We start from the raw sequence: 21825 nt of genomic DNA on the forward strand, positions 1-21825 counted from the left end.
GTCTCACCGTTCCCTAGTGACTGTGAACCCCACTTTGGCCTGACATGGACCTGCTGACCCTGGTTGCCACCTACGCCTGACCTCGAAGTGTTGACTCTGTTTCTTTCAATGGCCTCCCGTGTACCTGGTGATCCTGGTCCCCACGTGGGTCTCACCTGGACGTGGTGACTCTTGTCACCCCCGGGGAATTCCTGGACGTGCTTACTGTGTTCCACACCTGGGCCTCAAGTAGACCTGTTGACCATGGTCCCCAAGCCGGCCTCACATGGACCTGTTGCTTCTGATCCCCACCGGGGCCTCACGTGTACCTAGTAACTCTGGTCCTCACCTGGGCCTCATCTTGACCTATTGACTTTGGTCCCCACCTGTGCTTCACCTGGATCTGGTGACTCTGGTCCCCACCTGGACTTCACCTGGATCTGGTGACTCTGGTCCCCACCTGGACCTCTCCTGGACCTGGTGACGCTCTTTGAAGATGGACCTCACATGGATCTGTTGACTCTGGTCCCCATCTAGTCCTCACCTGCATCTGGTGACTCTGGCCTGCCGGTTGGCCTCACCTGGACCTGGGGAGTGGGGTTGCCACCTAGGCCTCACACATAGCTGGTGACTCAGTTCCCCACGTGGGTCTCATTTGGACCTGTTGAATCTGGTCCTTAGCTGGTCATCTCACAGACCCGAGGACCCTGGTTACCACCTGGAATAACCTGGACCTGGTGAATCTGGTCCAAATCTGGGCCTCACCAAGTCCTGGTGACTTTCTTCACCACCTGGACCTGATTGCTGTGGACGCCTTCTTGGCGTCACCTGGAACTGGTGACTATGATCCTATCTGCGTGTACCCAGATCTGGTGACTCTGGTCCTCACCTGGGCATCATTGGTACCTGGTGATTCTGTGCCACACCTGAGCCTCACCTGGACCCGATGACTCTGGAACCACTCTGGGCCTCACCCTGACTTTGTGACTCTGGTCCCCATCTGGATATCACCTCGATCAGGTGATTCTGGTATCCTTCTAAGCCGAACCAGATATGGTGACACTGGTCCTCAACTGGGCCTCACCTGGACCACGTGATTCTGGTCCCCCTCTGGGTCTCACCATGCCCTAGTGACTGTGAACCCCACTTTGGCCTGAATTGGACATCCTGACCCTGGTTGCCACCTGCAACCTGACCTCGAACTGTTGACTCTGGTTCTTTCAAGGGACTCCCCAGGACCTGATGGTCCTGGTCCCCACTTGTGATTCACCTGGACGTGGTCACTCTTGTCACCACTGGGGACTCACCTGGACCTGCTTACTGTGTTCCACACCTGGGCGTCAAGTAGATCTGTTGACCATGGTCCCCAAGCCGGCCTCACATGGACCTGTGGCCTCTGATCCTCACCGGGGCCTCACGTGTACCTGATAACTCTAGTCCTCACCTGGACCTCATCTGGACCTAGTGACTCTGATCCCCAACTGGGCTTCACCTGGATCTAGTCCCCACCTGGACCTCTCCTGGACCTGGTGACTCTCTTTCCAACATGGACCTCAACTGGATATGGTGACTCTGGTCCTCAGTTTGGCCTCACCTGGACCTGGTGTCTCTCGTCCCCACATTGAAGTAACTCAGAACTGCTGAATCTTGCCCCACCTAGGCCGCACCCAGTCCTGGTGACTCTTGTCACCAGCTATGCCTCATTTCGACCTGATGAATATGTTACTTACGTGGGCCTCCCATGGACCTGGGACTCAGCTGGATAGAGTGGCTCTGCTTTCCACAAGGTGCTCACCTGATACTGCTGACTGTGGTCTGATTCTATGACTAATCAGGACCTAGTGATTCTGTTCTCCATCTGGGCCTGCATGGCCCTAGTGACTCTGGTCCTCACTCAGCCATCATTGGGACCTGGATACTCTATTGCACACCTGGGTCTCACTTTGACCAGGGACCTCTGGTCCCATTCTGGGCCTCAAACTAAACTAGTTACTCTTGTTCCCCCTCTGGGTCTCACCCTGACCTGGTGACTCTGGTCAACCCTTGGGCTTCACTTGGGGCTGGTGAATCTGGTCATTAGATGGTCCGAACCTGGATCTGGTGACTGGTCGCCATCTGGGCCTCTCCTGGACTTGGTGAATCCTTTTGCCACCTGCGTGTCACCGGGACCTTGTGACTGTGGTCCCACCTGGACCTCCCCTGGATCTGGTGGCTCTGGTTCCCATATGGGGCTCTCCTGGTCCTGGTTCCTGTGGTCTCCATCTGGCCTCACCTGGAACACAATGACTCTGTTCCATATTTGCCCTCTCCTGGACCTGTTGACTCTGGTACTTACCTGGGCATCATTGGGACGTGGGTACACTCTTATATACCTGGGCCTCACCTGGACCTGATGACTGTGGTCCCACCTGGGCCTCATTGGATGAGGTGACTGGTTCCCACAGGGACCTCACCTGGACCTGGTGACTCAGGTCCTCATATGGGCATCATGCGACCTGGTTTCTCCGTTCCCCATCGGGGCCTCCCCTGGACCTAGTGATTCTCTTTCCACTCTGGGCCTCACTCTTACGTGGTGACTCTGGTCCCCACCTGGATATCACCAGAACCGGGAAACTCTGGTCCCCCTCTGGGACTCACCCGGAGCTGGGGACACTGCACTCAACTGGGCATCAACAGGACCTGGTGAATCTACTCCTCACTTAGGCCTCGTCTGGACCTTGTGACTCTTTTCCCACCTGGCATCAATGGAACTTGGTTACTCTCTTCCCCACCTGGGCTTCACCTCGACATGATAACTTTGCCCCACACTTTGGCTTCAACTGGTCATGATGACTCTGGTCCCCCCACCTTTTCCTCAATCTGGACCTGGTGACCGTAATCCCCGCCTGGGTCTCACCTGGACCTGGTGACTCTCGTTCCCACATGAACCATACCTGGATCTGGTGACTGTGGTGTTCTTGTAGATTCACATTTACCTGGTGACTCTGGTCCCCACTAGGACCCCACCTGGATCTGGTGAATCTGGCCTGCAGCTTGGCCCCACGTGGACCTGTTGAGTGGGGTTGCCACATGGGCCTCACCCATTCCTTGTGACTCAGTTCCCCACCTGGGCCTCTTGGACCTGGTTAATCTAGTCCTTACCAGGTCCTCTCCCAGACCCGCAGACTCTGGTCACCACGTGGGCCTCACCTGGACCTGGTGAATCTGGTCCCCATCTGGGCCTCACCCAGTCCTGGTGACTTTGTTCCCCACCTGGACCTGATTGTTGTGGACTCTTTCTTAGCCTCACCTGGAACTGGTGACTCGGATCCTATCTGCGTGTCACCCATCCCTGGTGACTCTGGTCCTCACCAGGGCATCATTGGTACTTGGTGACTCTGTTCCACGCCTGAGACTAACCTGGACATGATGACTCTGGAACCACTCTGGGCCTCACCCTGAACTGGTGCCTCTGGTCCCCATTTGGATGTCACCTGGACCAGGTGATTGTGGTACCCCTCTAAGCCTCAAACAGAACTGGTGACAGTGGTCCCCAACTGGGCCTCACTGGACCTTGTGAATATGCTCAATCTGGGCCTCATTTGGACCTGGTGACTCTGGTCCCTACCTGGGCATCATCGGGACATTGTTCCACTGCATGGCCTGCAAGTTGGCCTCACCTGGACCTGGTAACTCTAGTCCCTACCTGGGCATCATCGGGACATGGTTCCTCTGCATGGCCTGCAGTTTGGCCTCACTTGGACCTGGAGAGTCGGGTTGCCACCTGGGCCTCACAAATGCTTGGTGACACAGGTACCACGTGGGCCTCACTTGGACCTGGTGAATCTGGTCCTTACCTTGTAATCACCCGGAACTGGTAACTCTGGTCACCACCTGGGAATCACCTGGACCTGGTGAATCTGGTCCCCATCTGGGCCTCACCCAGTCCTCGTGACTTTGTTCCCCACCTGGACCTGATTGCTGTGGACTCCTTCTTGGCCTCACCTGGAACTCGTGACTCTGATCCTAACTGGGCCTCACACAGATCTGGTGACTCTGGTCCTCATCTGTGGACCATTATGACCTGGATCTCTGTTCTACACCTGAGACTCACCTGGACATGATGACTCTGGATCCCCTCCGGGGCTCAACCTGACATGGTGACTCTGGTCTCCATCTGGATGTCACCTAGACCAGGTGAATCTGGTACCCCTCTAGGCCTCAACTAGACCTGGGTATTCTGGTCCTCATCTGGGCCTCACCGAGACCTAGTGAATATGCTCCCCACCTGCTCCTCATCTGGACCTGGTGACTCTGGTTCTACCTGGGCATCATCGGTACATGGTTACTCTATTCACCACTGGGACTGAACTGATCCTGGTAACTCTGGTCCAGACTCTGGCCTCTTCTGACCAGGTGACTCTGACTCCACCTGGGCCTCACCAGTAACTGGTGACTCTGATCCAAAGCGTGGCCTCACCAGACCTGGTGACTGTGGTTCCCATCGGGACCTCACCTGGACTCATGTCTCTGGTCCCACCTGGGCCTGACCAGGACCTGGTGACTCTGGTACCCACAAGGGTGGCATCAGGATATAGTTGCACTGTTCACTTACAGTGACCCTACTGGACCTTTAACTCTGGTCTTCACCTGGGCCACACCTGGACATGGTGACACTGGTTCCCACTTGGGTCTCACCTGGACATGCTGTGTCGGATCTCCACCTGGTCCTCACCTGTAACTGGTGATTCTCGTTCCCACATGGACATCATGTGGACCTGGTGGTTGCAGTGTTTCTATCTTCTCATGTACCTCGTGACTCTGGTCCTCACCAGGGCCTCAACGGAACCTGGTGAGTGTGGTTGCCACCTGCACCTCACCTGGACCTGGTGATTCTGGTCTGCACCTGAGACTACCCTGGATTTGGTGACTGTGGTCCCCACCTGGTCTTCACCAGGATTTGGGGACTCCGTTCCCCATTTGGGCCTCACCTGGCCATGTTGATCTAGGTCCTCACTCGGCAAAATTGGGGCCCGGTGACTGTGTTCCACAAATGGACCTCACCTGGACCAGGTGACTCTGGTCCCCCTCTGGGTGTCACCGTGCCCTAATGACTGTGAACCCCACTTTGCCCTGACTTGGACCTGCTGACCCTGGTTACCACCTGCGCTTGACTTCGACCTGTTGACTCTGGTTCTTACAAGGGCCTCCCCTGTACCTGTTGATCCTGGTCCCCACCTGGGACTCACCTGGACGTGGTGACTCTTGTCACCACCGGGGACTCACCTGGACCTGCTTACTGTGTTCCACACCAGGTCCTCAGTTAGACCTGTTGACCATGGTCCCCAAGCCGGGCTCACATGGACTTGTTGCCTCTGATCCCCACCGGGGCCTCATGTGTACCTGGTAACTCTGGTCCTCACCTGGGCCTCATCTGGACCTAGTGACTCTGGTCCCCACCTGGGCTTCACCTGGATCTGGTGACTCTGGTCCCCACCTGGACTTCACCTGGATTTGGTGACTCTGGTCCCCACCTGGACCTCTCTTGGACCTGGAGACTCTCTTTCCAACATGGATCTCAGATGGATTTGGTGACTCTGGTCCTCAGTTTGGTCTCACCTAGATCTGTCGTCTTTCGTCCCTACTTTGACCTAACTCAGAACTGCTGAATCTTGACCCACCTAGGCCGTAACCAGACCTGGTGACTCTTGTCCCCAGGTATGCCTCATTTCGACCTAATGAATCTCGTCTTCACGTGTGCCTCACATCACCTGGGACTCAGCTGGATAGAGTGGCTCTGGTTCCCGCAAGGGGCTCAAATGATACTGCTGACTGTGGTCTTATTCTATGCCTCACCAGGACCTAGTGATTCTGTTCCCCATCTGTGCCTGCATGGCCCTAGTGACTCTGGTCCTCACAGGCATCATTGGGACCTGGATACACTATTCCACACCTGTGCCTCACTCTGACTAGGGACCTCTGGTCACATTCTGGGCCTCAAACTAAACTGGTTACTGTGGTTCTCCCTCTGGGAATCACCCTTACCTGGTGACTCTGGTCACCCCTTGGGCTTCATTTGGCCTGGTGCATCTGGTCCTTAGCTTGTCCTCACTTGGATCTGGTGACTGGTCGCCACCTGGGCCTCACCTGGACTTGGTGAATCCTGTTGCCACCTGCGCCTCACCTGGACCTTGTGACTCTGGTCACACCTGGACCTCACCTGGATCTCGTGGCTCTGGTTCCCATATGGGGCTCTCCTGGACCTCGTTCCTGTGGTCTCCATCTGGCCTCACCTGGAACAAAATGACTCTGATCCATATTTGGGCCTCTGCTGGACCTGTTGACTCTGGTCCTTACCTGGGCATCATTGGGACCTGGATACTCACTTATATACCTGGGCCTCAACTGGACCTGTTGACAGTGGTCCCACCTGGGCCTCACCTGGACGAAGTGACTGGTTCCCACAGGGACCTCACCTGGACCTGGTGACTCAGGTCCTCATATGGGAATCATGGGACCTGGTTTCAATTCCACATCGGGGCCTCACCTGGACCTAGTGATTCTCGTCCCCCTCTGGGCCTAACCCTGACGTGGTGACTCTGGTCCCCTCCTGGATATCACCAGAACCGGGTGACTCTGGTCCCCCTCTGGGACTTACCCGGAGCTGGGGACACTGGTCCTCAACTGGGCCTCAACAGGACCTGTTGAATCTACTCCTCACTTAGTCCTCTCTGGACCTTGTGACTCATTTCCCACCTGGCATCAATGGGACATGGTTACTCTGTTCCCCACCTGGGCCTCACTTGGACATGATAACTTTGTTCCGCACTTTGGCATCAACTGGTCTTGATGACTCTTGTCCCCCCATTAGGCCTCAATCTGGACCTGGTGACAGTGGTACCCACCTGGACATGATGACTCTGGATCCCCTCTGGGCCTCTTCGTGACCTGGTGACTCTGGTCCCCATGTGGATGTTACATGGACCAGGTGATTCTGGTACCCCTCTACGCATCAAGCAGATCTGGTGACTCTGGTCCTGAACTGGGCCTCAACTGGACCTAGTGAATTTGCTCCATCTGGGCCTCATTTGGACCTGGGGACTCTGGTCCCTACCTGGTCATCGTTGGGAAATTGTTCCACTGCATGGCCTGCAGGTTGGCCTCACCTGGACCTGGTAACTCTGATGTCTATCTGGGCATCATCGAGACATGGTTTCTCTGCTTGGCCTGCAGGTTGGCCTCACCTGGACCTGGTGAGTGGGGTGGCAACCTGGGCCTCACACATGCAATGTGACACAGGTCCCCACGTGGGTCTCACTTGGACCTGGTGAATCTCGTCCTTACCTGGTGCTCACACGGAACTGGTATTTCTGGTCACCACCTGGGAATCACATGCACCTAGTGAATCTGGTCCCCATCTGAGCCTCACCCAGTCCTGGTGACTTTGTTCCCCACCTGGACCTGATTGCTGTGGACTATTTCTTGACCTCACCTGAAACTGGTGACTCTGATCCTATCTGCGCGTCACACAGACCTGGTGACTCTGGTCCTCACCTGGGCATCATTGGTACCTGGTGACTCTGTTCCACACCTGAGCCTCACATGGACATGATGACTCTGGAACCTCTCTGGGCCTCACCCTGACCTGGTGACTCTGGTCCCATCTGGATGTCACCTAGGCCTGGTGAATCTGGTACCACTCTACGCCTCAACTAGACTGGGGGAATCTGGTCCTCAACTGGGCCTCACCGGGACCTAGTGAAAATACTCCCCACCTGCGACTCATTTGTACGTGGTGACTCGGGTTCTACCTGGGCATCATCGGGACATGGTAACTCTATTCCCCACTGGGACTGACCTGATCCTGGTAACTCTGGACCTGACTTTGGCGTCTTCTCTACTTGGTGACTCTGGCTCCAACTGGGCCTCACCTGTTACTGGTGACTCTGATCCTAAGCATGTCCTCACCCGACCTAGTGACTGTGGTCCCCACCTGGGTCTCACCTGGACCTGGTGACTCTCGTTCCCACATGAACCACACCTGGACCTGGTGACTGTGGTGTTCTTGTATACTCACATGTACCTGCTGACTCGAGTCCCCACTAGGGCCTCACCTAGATCTGGTGACTCTGGCCCGCCGGTTGGCCTCACCTAGACCTGGTGAGTGGGGTTGCCACCTAGGCCTCACACATAGCTGGTGACTCAGGTCCCCACGTGAGCCTCTTGGACCTGGTGAATCTGGTCCTTACCTGGTCCTTTCCCAGACCCGGGGACTCTATCCCCACGTGGGACTCCCTTTGACCTGGTGAATCTGGCCCTTACCTGGTCCTCACTCGGAACTAGTAAGTGTGGTCACAACATGGGAATCATCTGGACCTGGTGAATCTGGTCCCCTTTGGGCCTCACCCAGTCCTGGTGACTTTGTTCCCCACCTGGACCTGATTGCTGTGGACTCCTTTTGGGCCTCACCTGGAACGGGTGACTCTGATCTTAACTGGGACTCACCCAGATCTGGTGACTCTGGTCCTCACCTGTGGACCATTATGACCTGGATACTCTGTTCCACACCTGAGACTCACCTGGAGATGATGACGCTGGATCCCCTCTGGGCCTCAGCCTGACATGGTGACTCTGGTCCCCATCTGGATGTCACCTAGACCAGGTGAATCTGATACCGCTCTAGGCCTCAACTAGACCTGGTGACTCTGGTCCTCAAATGGGCCTCACCGGGACCTAGTGAACATGCTCCCCACCTGCGACTTATCTGGACGTGGTGACTCGTGTTCTACCTGGGCATCATCGGGACATGGTTACTCTATTCCCCACTGGGACTGACCTGTTCCTAGTAACTCTGGTCCTGTCTTTGGCCTCTTCTGTACCAGGTCACTCTGGCTCTACCTGGGCCTCACCTGTAACTGGTGCTGTGATCCTAAGCATGGCATTACCTGACCTGTTACTGTGGTTCCCATCGGGACCTCACCTGGACCTCATGTCTCTGGACCCACCTGGGCCTCACCAGGACCTGGTGTCTCCGGTACCCACCTGGGTAGCATCAGGATATGGTTACACTGTTCCCTAACAGTGACCCAGTCGGACCTATTAACTCTGGTCTTCACCTGGGCCACACCTGGACATGGTGACACTGGATCCCTCCTGGGTCTCAACTTGACATGTTGAGTCGGATCCCCACCTGGTCCTCACGTGTAACTGCTGTGTCTCCAGCCCAGATGGACATGATGTGGACCTGGTGGCTGCAGTGTTTCTAGCTTCTCATGTACCTTTGACTCTAGTCCCCGCCAGGGACTCACTGGGTCCTGGGGAATGTGGTTGCCACCTGCACCTCACTTGGACCTGGTGATTATGGTCTGCACCTTAGACTACCCCGGATATGGTGACTGTGGTCCCCACCTGGGCTTCACCTGGATATTTGGACTCCGGTCCCCATCTGGGCCTCACTTGGCCCTGTTGACCATGGTCCTCAACTGGGCAAAATTGGGACCCGGTGACTGTGTTCCAAAACTGGACGACACCTGGACCAGGTGACTCTGGTCCCCCTCTGGGTCTCACCGTGCCTAGTGACTGTGAAACCCACTTTGGCCTGACTTCGACCTGCTGACCCTGGTGCTACCTGCGTCTAACCTCGAAGTGTTGACTCTGGTTCTCAAGGGCCTCCCCTGTAGCTGGTGATCCTGGTCCCCACCTGGGCCTCACCTGGACCTGGTGACACTTGTCACCACCGGGGACTCACCTGGACCTGCTTACTGTGTTCCACACCTGGGCCTCAAGTAGACCTGTTGACCATGGTCCCCAAGCCGGCCTCACATGGACCTGTTGCCTCTGATCCCCACCGGGGCCTCACGTGTACCTGGTAACTCCTGTCCTCACCTGGCCTCATCTGGTCCTAGAGACTCTGGTCTCCACCTGGGCTTCACCTCGATGTGGTGACTCAGGTCCCCACCTGGACTTACCTGGATCCGTTGACTCTGGTCCCCACCTGGACCTCTCCTGGACCTGGTGATTCTCTTTCCAACATGGTCCTTACCTGGATCTGCTGACTCTGGTCCACATTTTGGCCTCACCTGGACCTGGTGTCTCTCGTCCCCACTTGAACCTAACTCAGAACTGCTGAATCTTGCCCCAACCTAGGCCGCATCCATACCTGGTGACTCTTGTCCCCACCTATGCCTCAAGTCCACCTGATGAATCTGGTCCTCACGTGGGCCTCACATGGACCTGGGACTCAGCTGGATAGAGTGGCTCTGGTTCCCACAATGGGCTCACCTGATACTGCTGACTGTGGTCTTATTCTATGCCTCACCAGCACCTAGTGATTCTGTTCCCCATCTGGGCCTGCATGGCCCTAGTGACTCTGGTCTTCACCCAGGCATCATTGGGACCTGGATACTCTATTCCACACCTGGGCCTAACTTTGACCAGGGACCTCTGGTCCCATTATGGGCCTCAAACTAAACTCGTTACACTGGTTCCCCCTCTGGGCCTCACCATTACCTGGTGACTCTGGTCACCCGTTGGGCTTCACTTGGGCCTGGTGAATCTGGTCCTTTGCTTGTCCTCACTTGGATCTGGTGACTGGTCGCCACCTGGGCCTCACCTGGACATGGTGGATCCTGTTGCCACCTGTGCCTCACCTGGACCTTGTGACTGTGGTCCCACCTGTAACTCACCTGGATCTGGTGGCTCTGGTTCCCATATGGGGCTCTCCTGGACCTGGTTCTTGTGGTTTCCATCTGGACTCACCTGGAACATAATGACTCTGATCCATATTTGGGCCTCTCCTGGACCTGTTGACTCTGGTCCTAACCTGGGGATCATTGGGAACTGGATACGCTCTTATATACCTGGGCCTCACATGGACCTGGTGACTGTGGTCCCACCTGGGCCTCACCTGGACGAGTTGACTGGTTCCCACAGGGACCTCACCTGGACCTGGTGACTCAGGTCATCATATGGGCATCATGGGACCTGGTTTCAATTCCACATCGGGGCGTCACCTGGACCTAATGATTCTCATCCCACTCTGGGCTTCACCGTGACGTGGTGACTCTGGTCCCCACCTGGGTATCACCAGAACCGGGTGACTCTGATCCCCCTCTGGGACGCACCCAGAGCTGGGGACACTGGTCCTCAATTGGGCCTCAAAAGGACCTGGTGAATCTACTCCTCACTTAGGCCTCTTCTGGACCTTCTGACTCTTTTCCCACCTGGCATCAATGGGACATGGTTACTCTGTTCCCCACCTGGTCCTCACCTGTAACTGGTGATTCTCTTTCCCATATGGACATAATGTGGACCTGGTGGCTGCAGTGTTTCTAGCTTCTCATGTACCTCGTCACTCTGGTCCCCACCAGGGCCTCACCGGGACCTGGTGAGTGTGGTTGCCACCTGCACCTCACCTGGACCTGGTGATTCTGGTCTGCACCTGAGACTACCCTGCATCCGGTGTTTGTGGTCCCCACCTGGTTTTCACCTGGATTTGGGGACTCCGGTCTCCATCTGGGCTTTACCTGGCCCTGTTGACCATGGTCCTCAACTGGGCGAATTTGGGACCCGGTGACTGTGTTCCACAAGTGGACCTCACCTGGACCAGGTGACTCTGGTCCCCCTCTGGGTGTCACCGTGCCCTAGTGACTGTGAACCCCACTTTGTCTTGACTTGGACCTGCTGACCCTGGTTGCCACCAGCGCCAGACCTCGAAATGTTGACTCTGGTACTTTCAAGGGCCTACCCTGGACCTGGTGATCCTGGTCCCCAACTGGGCCTCCCCTGGACGTGGTGACTCTTGTCACCACCGGGGACTCACCAGGACCTGGTTACTGTGTTCCACACCTGGGCCTCAAGTAGAACTGTTAACCATGGTCCCCAAGCCGGCCTCACATGGACCTGTTGCCTCTGATTCTCACCAGGGCCTCAAGTGTACCTGGTAACTCTTGTCCTTAACTGGGCCTCATCTGGACCTAGTGACTCTGGTCCCCACCTGGGCTTCACCTGGATCTGGTGACTCTGGTCCCCACCTGGACTTCACCTGGATCTGGTGACTCTGGTCCCCACCTGGACCTCTCCTCGACCTGGTGACTCTCTTTCCAAAATGGATCTCACCTGGATCTGGTGACTCTCTTTCCAACATGGACCCCACCTGTATCTGGTGACTCTGGTCCTCAGTTTGGTCTCACCTGGACCTGGTGTCTCTCGTCCCCACTTTGACCTAACTCAGAATTGCTGAATTTTGCCCCAGCTAGGCCGCACCCAGACCTGGTGACTCTTGTCCCCAGCTATGCCTTAATTCGACCTGATGAATCTGGTCCTCACGTGGGCCTCACATGGACCTGGGACTCAGCTGGATAGAGTGGCTCTGGTTCCCACAAGGGGCTCACCTGATACTGCTGACTGTGGTCTTATTCTATGCCACACCAGGACGTACTACTTCTGTTCCCCAACTGGGGCTGCATGGCCCTATTGCCTCTGGTCCTCAACCAGGCATCATTGGGTGATGGACCCAAAGATCCTCACCCTGGATACTCTATTTCACAGTTGTGCCTCACTTTGAACAGGGACTTCTGGTCCCATTCTGGGCCTCAAACTAAACTGGTTACTCGGTTCCCCTCTGGGCCTCACTTTTACCTGGTGACTCTGGTCACCCCTTGGGCTTCACTAGGACCAGGTGAATCTGGTCCTTAGCTCGTCCGCACCTGGATCTGGTGACTGGTCGCCACCTGGGCCTCACCTGGACTTGGTGAATCCTGTTGCCACCTGCGCCTCACCTGGACCTTGTGACTGTGGTCCCCCCTGGAACTCAAATGGATCTTGTGGCTCTGGTTCCCATATGGGACTCTCCTGGACCTGGTTCCTGTGGGCTACAACTGGCCTCACCTGGAACACAATGACTCTGAACAATATTTGGGACTCTCCTGGACCTGTTGACTCTGGTTCTTACTTGGGCATCATTGCGAGCTGGATACTCTGTTATATACCTGGGTCTCACCTGGACCGGTAACTGTGGTTCCACCTGGGCCTCACCTGGACGAGGTGACTGGTTTCCACAGGGACCTCACCAGGACCTGGTGTCTCAGGTACTCATATGGGCATTATGGGACCTGGTTTCTCAGTTCCACATCGGGGCCTCACCTGCACCTAGTGATTCTCGTCCCGCTCTGGGCCTCACCCTGACGTGGTGACCCTGGTCCCCACCTGGATATCACCAAAACCGCGTGACTCTGGTCCCCCTCTGGGACTCACCGGAGCTGGGGACACTGGTCCTCAACTGGGCCTCAACAAGACCTGGTGAATCTACTCCTCACTCAGGCCTCGTCTGGACCTGTGACTCTTTTCCCTACTGGCATCAATGGGGCATGGTTTCACTGTTCCCCACCTGGGCCTCACCTGGACATGATAACTTTGCTCCACTCTTTGGCCTCAACTGGTCCTGATGACTCTGGTCCCGACACCTAGGCCTCAGTCTGGACCTGGTGACTGTGGTCCCACCTGGGTCTCACCTGGACATGGTGACTCTTGTTCCCACATTAACCACACCTGGACCTGGTGAATGTGGTGTTCTTGTAGACTCACATTTACCTGGTGACTCCGGTCCCCACTAGGGCCTCACCTGGATCTGGTGACTCTGGCCTGCAGGTTGGCCTCACCTGGACCTGGTGAGTGCAGTTGCCACCTGGGCCTCACGCATACCTGGTGACTCAGGTCCCCACGGGGGTATCTTGGACCTGGTGAATCTGGTCCTTACCTCTTCCTCTCCCAGACCCAGGGACTCTGGTCACCACCTGGGCCTCACCTGGATTTGGGGACTCCGGTCCCCATCTGGGCTTCACCTGGCCCTGTTGACCATGGTCCACAACTGGGCAAAATTGGGACCCGGTGACTGTGTTCCACAACTGGATCTCACCTGGACCAGGTGACTCTGGTCCCCTCTGGGTGTGACCGTGCCCTAGTGACTCTGAACCCCACTTTGGGCTGACTTGGACCTGCTGACATTGGTTTCCACCTGCGCCTGACCTCGAACTGTTTACTCTGGTTCTTTCAAGGGCCTCCCCTGTACCTGGTGATCCTGGTCGCCACGTGGGCCTCACCTGGACGTGGTGACTCTTGTCACCACCGGGGACTCACCTGGACTTGCTTACTGTGTTCCACACTGGGCCTCAAGTAGACCTGTTGACCATGGTCCCCAATCCGGCCTCACATGGACCTGTTGCCTCTGATCCCCACCGGATCCTCACGTGTACCTGTTAACTCTGGTCCTCACTTAGGCCTCATCTGGATCTAGTTACTCTGGTCCTCACCTGGGCCTCATCTGGACCTAGTGACTCTGGTCCCCACCTGGGCTTCACCTCGATCTGTTGACTCTGGTCCACCCCATGACTCTCCTGGACCTGGTGACTCCTTTCCAACATGGACCTCACCTGCATCTGGTGACTCTGGTCCTCACTTTGGCCTCACCTGGACCTGGTGTCTCTCGACCCCACTTTGACCTAACGCAGAACTGCTGAATTTGCCCCACCTAGGCCGCACCCATACCTGGTGACTCTTTCCGCAGCTATGCCTCAATTCGACCTGATGAATCTGGTCCTCACGTGGGACTCACATGTACCTGGGACTCAGCTGGATAGAGTGGCTCTGGTTCGCACAAGGGGCACACCTGATACTACTGACTGTGGTCTTATTCTATGCCTCACCAGGACGTAGTGATTCTGTTCCCCATCTGGGCCTGCATGGCCCTAGTGCATCTGGTCCTCACCCAGGCATCATTGGGACCTGGATACTCTATTCCACACCCGGCCTCACTTTGACCAGGGACCTCTGGTCCTATTCTGGGCCTCAAACTAAACTGGTTACTCTGGTTCCTCTCTGGGCCTCAGCCTTACCTGGTGACTCTGGTCACCCATTGGGCTTCACTAGGGTCTGGTGAATCTGGTCCTTAGCTGGTCCGGACCTGGATCTGGTGACTGGTCGCCACCTGGGCCTCACCTGGACTTGGTGAATCCTGTTGCCACCTGCGCCTCACCTGGACCTTGTGACTCTGGTCCCACCTGGACCTCACCTGAATCTGGTGGCTCTGGTTCCCATATGGGGCTCTCCTGGACCTGGTTCCTGTGGTCTCCATCTGGCCTCACTTGGAACACAATGACTCTGAACAGTATTTGGGCCTCTCCTGTACCTGTTGACTCTGGTCCTAACCTGGGGATCATTGCGAACTGGATACTCTGTCATAATTGGGCCTCACCTGGACCGGTGACTGTGGTCCCACCTGAGCCTCACCTGGACGAGGTGACTGGTTCCCACAGGGAGCTCACCTGGACCTGGAGACTCAGGTCCTCATATGGGCATCATAGGACCTGGTTTCTCACTTCCACATCGGGGCCTCACTTGGACCTAGTGATTCTCGTCCCACTCTGGGCCTCACCCTGAGGTGGTGAGTCTGGTCCCCACCTGGATATCACCAGAACCGCGTGAATCTGGTCCCCTTCTGGAATCACCTGGAGCTGGGGACACTGGTCCACAACTGGGCCTCAACAAGACCTGGTGAATCTACTCCTCACTCAGGCCTCGTCTGGACCTGTGACTCTTTTCCCACCTGGCATCAATGGGACATGGTTACACTGTTCCGCACCTGGGCCTCACCTGGACATGATAACTTTGCTCCACACTTTGGCCTCAACTCATACTGCTGACTGTGGTCTTATTCTATACCTCACCAGGACCTAGTGATTCTGTTCCCCATCTGGGCCTGCATGGCCCTAGTGACTCTGGTCCTCACCCAGGCATCATTGGGACCTGGATACTCTATTCCACACCTGGGACTCACTCTGACCAGGGACCTCTGGTCCCATTCTGGGCCTCAAACTAAACTGGTTACTCTGGTTCCCCCTCTGGGCCTCACCCTTACCTGGTGACTCTGTTCACCTCTTGGGCTTCACTTGGGACTGGTGAATCTGGTGCTTAGCTGGTCCTCACCTGGATCTGATGACTGGTCGCCACATGAGCCTCACCTGGACCTGGTGAATCCTGTTGCCACCTGCGCCTCACCTGGTCCTTGTGACTGTTGTCCTACCTGGACCTCACCTGGATTGGTGGTTCTGGTTCCCATATTGGGCTCTCCTGGACCTGGTTCCTGTGGTCTCCATCAGGCATCACCTGGAACAAAATGACTGTGATCCATATTTCGGCCTCTCCTGGACCTGTTGACTCTGGTCCTTACCTGGCCATCATTGGGACCTGGATACTCTCTTATATACCTGGGCCTCACCTGGACCTGGTGACTGTGGTCCCACCTGGGCCTCACCGGGACGAGGTGAATGGTTCCCACAGGGACCTCACCAGGACCTGGTGACTCAGGTCCTCATATGGGCATCACGGGACCTGGTTTCTCAGTTCCACATCGGGGCCAAACCTGGACCTAGTGATTCTCGTCCCGCTCTGGGCCTCACCCTGACGTGGTGACTCTCGTCCCCACCTGGATATCACCAGAACTGGGTGACACAGGTCCCCTTCTGGGACTTACCCGGAGCTGGGGACCCTGCTCCTCAACTGGGCCTCAACAGGACCTGATGAATCTAATCTTCACTTAGGCCTCGTCTGGACCTTCTGACTCTTTCCCAACGGGCATCAATGGGACATGGTTACTCTGTTCCCCACCTGGGCCTCACCTGGACATGATAACTTTGCTCCACACTTTGGCATCAACTTGTCCTGATGACTCTGGTCCCCCCAACTAGACCTCAATCTGGACCTGGTGACTGTGGTCCCCACCTGGGCCTCACCTGGACCTGGTGACTCTCGTTCCCACATGAACCACACCAGGACCTGGTGACTGTGGTGTTCTTGTAGACTCACATTTACCTGGTGACTCCGGTTCCCACTAGGGCCTCACCTGGATCTGGAGACTCTGGCCTGCAGGTTGGCCTCTCCTGGACTTGGTGTGTGGGGTTGACACCTGGGCGTCACCCATACCTGGTGACTCAGGTCCCCACGTGGGCCTCTTGGACCTGGTGAATCTGGTCCTTACCTGGTCTTCTCCCGGACCTGGGGACTCTGGTCACCACCTGGGCCTCACCTGGACCTGGTGATTCTGGTCCCCATCTGGGCCTCACCCAGTCCTGGTGACTTTGTTCCCCAAATGGACCTGATTGCTGTGCACTCTTTCTTGGCCTCACCTGGAACTGGTGACTCTGATTCTATCTGCGCATCACCCAGACCTGGTGACTCTGGTCCTCACCTGGGCATCGTTGGTACCTGGTGCCTCTGTTCCACACCTGAGCCTCACCAGGACATGATGACTCTGGAACCTCTCTGAACCTCAGCCTGACCTGGTGACTCTGGTCACCATCTGGATGTCACCTGGACCAGGTGATTCTGGTACCCCTCTAGGCCTCAACCAGATCTGGGGACTCTGGTCCTCACCTGGGCCTCACCTGGACCTAGTGAATATGCTCCATCTGGGCCTCATTTGGACCTGGGGATTCTGGTCCCTACCTGGGCATCATCGGGACATGGTTCCACTGCATAGCCTGAAGGTTGGCCTCACCTGGATCTGGTAACTCTGGTCTCAACCAGGGCATCATCGTGACATGGTTCCTCTGCATGGCCTGCAGGTTGGCCTCACCTGGACCTGGTGAGTGGGGTGGCCACCTGGGCCTCCCCCATACCTTGTGACTAGGGCCCCACGTGGGCCTCCCTTTGACCTGGTGAATCTGGTCCTTACCTGGTCCTCACTCGGAACTAGTAAGTGTGGTCACCACCTGGGAATCACATGGGCCTGGTGAATCTGGTCCCCATTGGGCCTCACCCAGTCCTGGTGACTTTGTTCCCACCTGGAACTGATTGCTGTGGACTCCTTTTGGGCCTCACCTGGAACGTTTGACTCTGATCCTAACTGGGACTCACCCAGATCTGGTGACTCTGGTCCTCACCTGTGGACCATTATGACCTGGATACTCTTTTCCACACCTGAGACTCACCTGGACATGATGACGCTGGATCCCCTCTGGGCCTCAGCCTGACATGGTGACTCTGGTCCCCATATGGATATCACCAGAATCGGGTGACTCTGTTCCCCATCTGGGACTCACCTGGAGCTGGGATACCGGTCCTCAACTGGGCACAACTGGACCTGGTGAATCTACTCCTCACTTAGGTCTCGTCTGCACCTTGTGACTCTTTTCCCACCTGGCATCAATGGGACATGGTTACTCTGTTCCCTCTGGGCCTCACCTGGACATGATAACTTTGCTCCACACTTTGGCCTCAACTGTTCTCGATGACTCTGATCCCCCCACCTAGGCCTCAAACTGAACCTGGTGACTGTGGTCCCCACCTGAGTCACACCTGGACCTGGTGACTGTGGTCCCCACCTGGGTCTCACCTGGACCTGGTGGTCTCGTTCCTACATGAACCACGCCTGGACCTGGTGACTCTGGCGTTCTTGTAGACTCACTTTTACCTGGTGAATCCGGTCCCCACTAGGGACTCACCTGGATCTGGTAACTCTGGTCTCAACCAGGGCATCATCGTGACATGGTTCCTCTGCATGGCCTGCAGGTTGGCCTCACCAGGACCTGGTGAGTGGGGTTGCCACCTGGGCCTCACCCATACCTGGTGACTCAAGTCCCTACGTGGGCCTCTTGGACCTGGTGAATCTTGTCCTTACCCGGTCCTCTCCTAGACCCCGGGACTCTTGTCACCACCTGGGCCTCACCTGGACCTGTTGAATCTGGTCCCCATATGGGCCTCACCCAATCCTGGTGACTTTGTTCCCCACCTGGACCTGATTGCTGTGACCTTTCTTGGCCTCACCTGGACTGGTGAGTCTGATCCTATCTGTGCGACACCCAGACCGGGTGACTCTTGTCCTCACCTGGGCATCATTGGTACCTGGTGACTCTGTTCCACACCTGAGCTTCACCTGGAAATGTTGACTCTGGAAACGCTCTGGGCCTCACCCTGACCTAGTGACTCTGGTCCCCATGTGGATGTCACATGAACAAGGTGATTCTGGTACCCCCTAGGCCTCAAACAGATCTGGTGACTCTGGTCTTCAAAGGGGACTCACCTGTACCTAGTGAATATGTTCCATCTGGGCCTCATTTGGACCTGGTGACTCTGGTCCATACCTGGGCATCATCGGGATATGGTTCCACTGTATGGCCTGCAGGTTGGCCTCACCTGGACCTGGTAAGTCTGTCTCTACCTGGGCATCATCCGGATATGTTTCCTCTGCATGGCATGCAGGTTGGCCTCACCTGGACCTGGTAACTCTTCTCCCTACCTGGGCATCATCGGGATATGGTTCCACTGCAAGGCCTGCAGGTTGGCCTCACCTGGACCTGGTGAGTGTTATTGCCACCTGGGCCTCACCCATACCTGGTGACTCAGGTCCCCACGTGGGCCTCTTGGACCTGGTGAATCTGGTCCTTACCTGGTCCTCACCCGGAACTGGTAAGTCTGGTCACCACCTGGATATCACCTTGACCTTGTGTATCTGGTCCCCATCTAGGCCTCACCCAGTCCTGGTGACTTTGTTCCCCACCTGGACCTGATTTCTGTGGACTCCTTCTTGGCCTCACCTGGAACTGGTGACTCTGGTCCCCACCTGGACCTCTCCCGGACCTGGTGACTTTCTTTCAAACATGGACCTCACATGGATCTGGTGTCTCTGGTTCCCATATGGGGCTCTCCTGGACCTGGTTGCTGTGGTGTCCATCTGGCCTCACCTGGAACACAATGACTCTGATCCATATTTGGGCTTCTCCTGGACCTGTTGACTCTGGTCCATACCTGGGCATCATTGCGACCTGGATATTCTCTTATGTACCTGGGCCTCACATGGACCTGGTGACTGGTCCCACCTGGGCCTCACCTGGATGAGGTGCCTGGTACCTCACCTGCACCTGGTGACTCAGGTCCTCATATGGGCATCACGGGACCTGGTTTCTCAGTTCCATATCGGGGCCTCACCTGGACCTGGTAACTCAGGTCCCTACATGGGCACCATCGGGACACGGTTCCTCAGCAGGTCCCAAAGGTTGGCCTCACGTGGACCTGGTAAGTCTGGTCCCTACGTGGGCATCATTGGGACATGGTTACTCTGCATGCCCTGCACGTTGGCCTCACCTGGACCTGGTGATTGGGATTTCCACCTGGGCCTCACCCATACCTGGAGACACAAGTCCCCACGTGGGCCTCACTTGGACCTGGTGAATCTGGTCCTTACCTGGTCCTCACCCGGAACTGGTAACTCTGGTCACCACCTGGGAATCACCTGGAACTTGTGAATCTGGCCCCCATCTGGGCCTCACCCAGTCCTCGTGACTTTGTTCCCCACCTGGACCTGATTGCTGTGGTCTCCTTCTTGGCCTCACCTGGAACTGGTGACTCTGATCCTAACTGGGCCTCACCCAGATCTTGTGACTCTGGTCCTCACCTGTGGACCATTATGATCTGGATCTCTGTTCCACACCTGAATCTCACCTGTACATGATGACTCTGGGACCCCTCTGGGCCTCACCCTGACATGGTGACTCTGCTCCCCATCTGGATGTCACCTAGACCAGGTGAATCTGGTACCCCTCTAGGCCTCAACTAGACCTGGGGATTCTGGTCCTCAAGTGCGCCTCACCGAGACCTAGAGAATATGCTTCCCACCTGCTCCTCATCTGGACCTGGTGACTCTGGTTCTACCTGCGCATCATCGGGACATGGTTACTCTATTCCCCACTGGGACTGACCTGATCCTGGTTACTCTGGTCCTGACTTTGGCCTCTTCTGTACCAGGTGACTCTGGCTCCTCCTGGGCCTCACCAGTAACTGGTGACTCTGATCCTCAGCATGGCCTCACCAGACCTGGTGACTGTGGTTCCCATCGGGACCTCACCTGGACCTCATATCTCTGGTCCCACCTGGGCCTCACCAGGACCTGGTGTCTCTGGTACCCACCAGGGTAGCATCAGGATATGGTTACACTGTTCACTAACAGTGACCCAGCCGGACATATTAACTCTGGTCTTCACCTGGGCCACACCTGGACATGGTGACACTCGTTCCCACCTGGGTCTCACCTGGACATGGTGAGTCGGATCCCCACCTGGTCATCACCTGTAACTGGTGATTCTCGTTCCCACATGGACATCCTGTGGACCTAGTGGATGCAGTGTTTCTAGCTTCTCATGTACCTCGTGACTCTGGTCCCCACCAGGGCCTCACCGGGACCTGGTGAGTGTGGTTGCCACCTGCACCTCACCTGGACTTGGTGATTCTGGTCTGCACCTGTGACTACCCTGGATCTGGTGACTGTGGTCCCCACCTGGTCTTCACCTGGACTTGGGGACTCCGGTCCCCATCTGTGCCTCACCTGGCCCTGTTGACCATGGTCCTCAACTGGGCACAATTGGGGCCCGGTGACTGTGTTCCACAACTGGACCTCACCTGGACCAGGTGACTCTGGTCCCCCTCTGGGTCTCACCGTGCCCTAATGACTGTGAACCCCACTTTCGCCTGACTTGGACCTGCTGACCCTGGTTGCCACCTGCGCTTGACTTCGACCTGTTGACTCTGGTTCTTTCTTTTTCTTTTGTTTTTAAATTTATTTTTTATTATTGGTGTTCTATTTACTAACATAGAGAATAACCCCAGTGTCCGTCAGACATTCACTCCCACCCCCCGCCCTCCTTCCCTTCTACCACCCCTAGTTCATTTCCCAGAGTTAGCAGTCTTTACGTTCTGTCTCCCTTTCTGATATTTCCCACACATTTCTTCACCCTTCCCTTATATTCCCTTTCACTATTATTCATATTCCCCAAATGAATGAGAACATATGATGTTTGTCTTTCTCCGACTGGCTTACTT

Source organism: Canis aureus, chromosome 38 (genome assembly GCF_053574225.1).
Source record: "Canis aureus isolate CA01 chromosome 38, VMU_Caureus_v.1.0, whole genome shotgun sequence".
Lineage (NCBI taxonomy): Eukaryota > Metazoa > Chordata > Mammalia > Carnivora > Canidae > Canis > Canis aureus.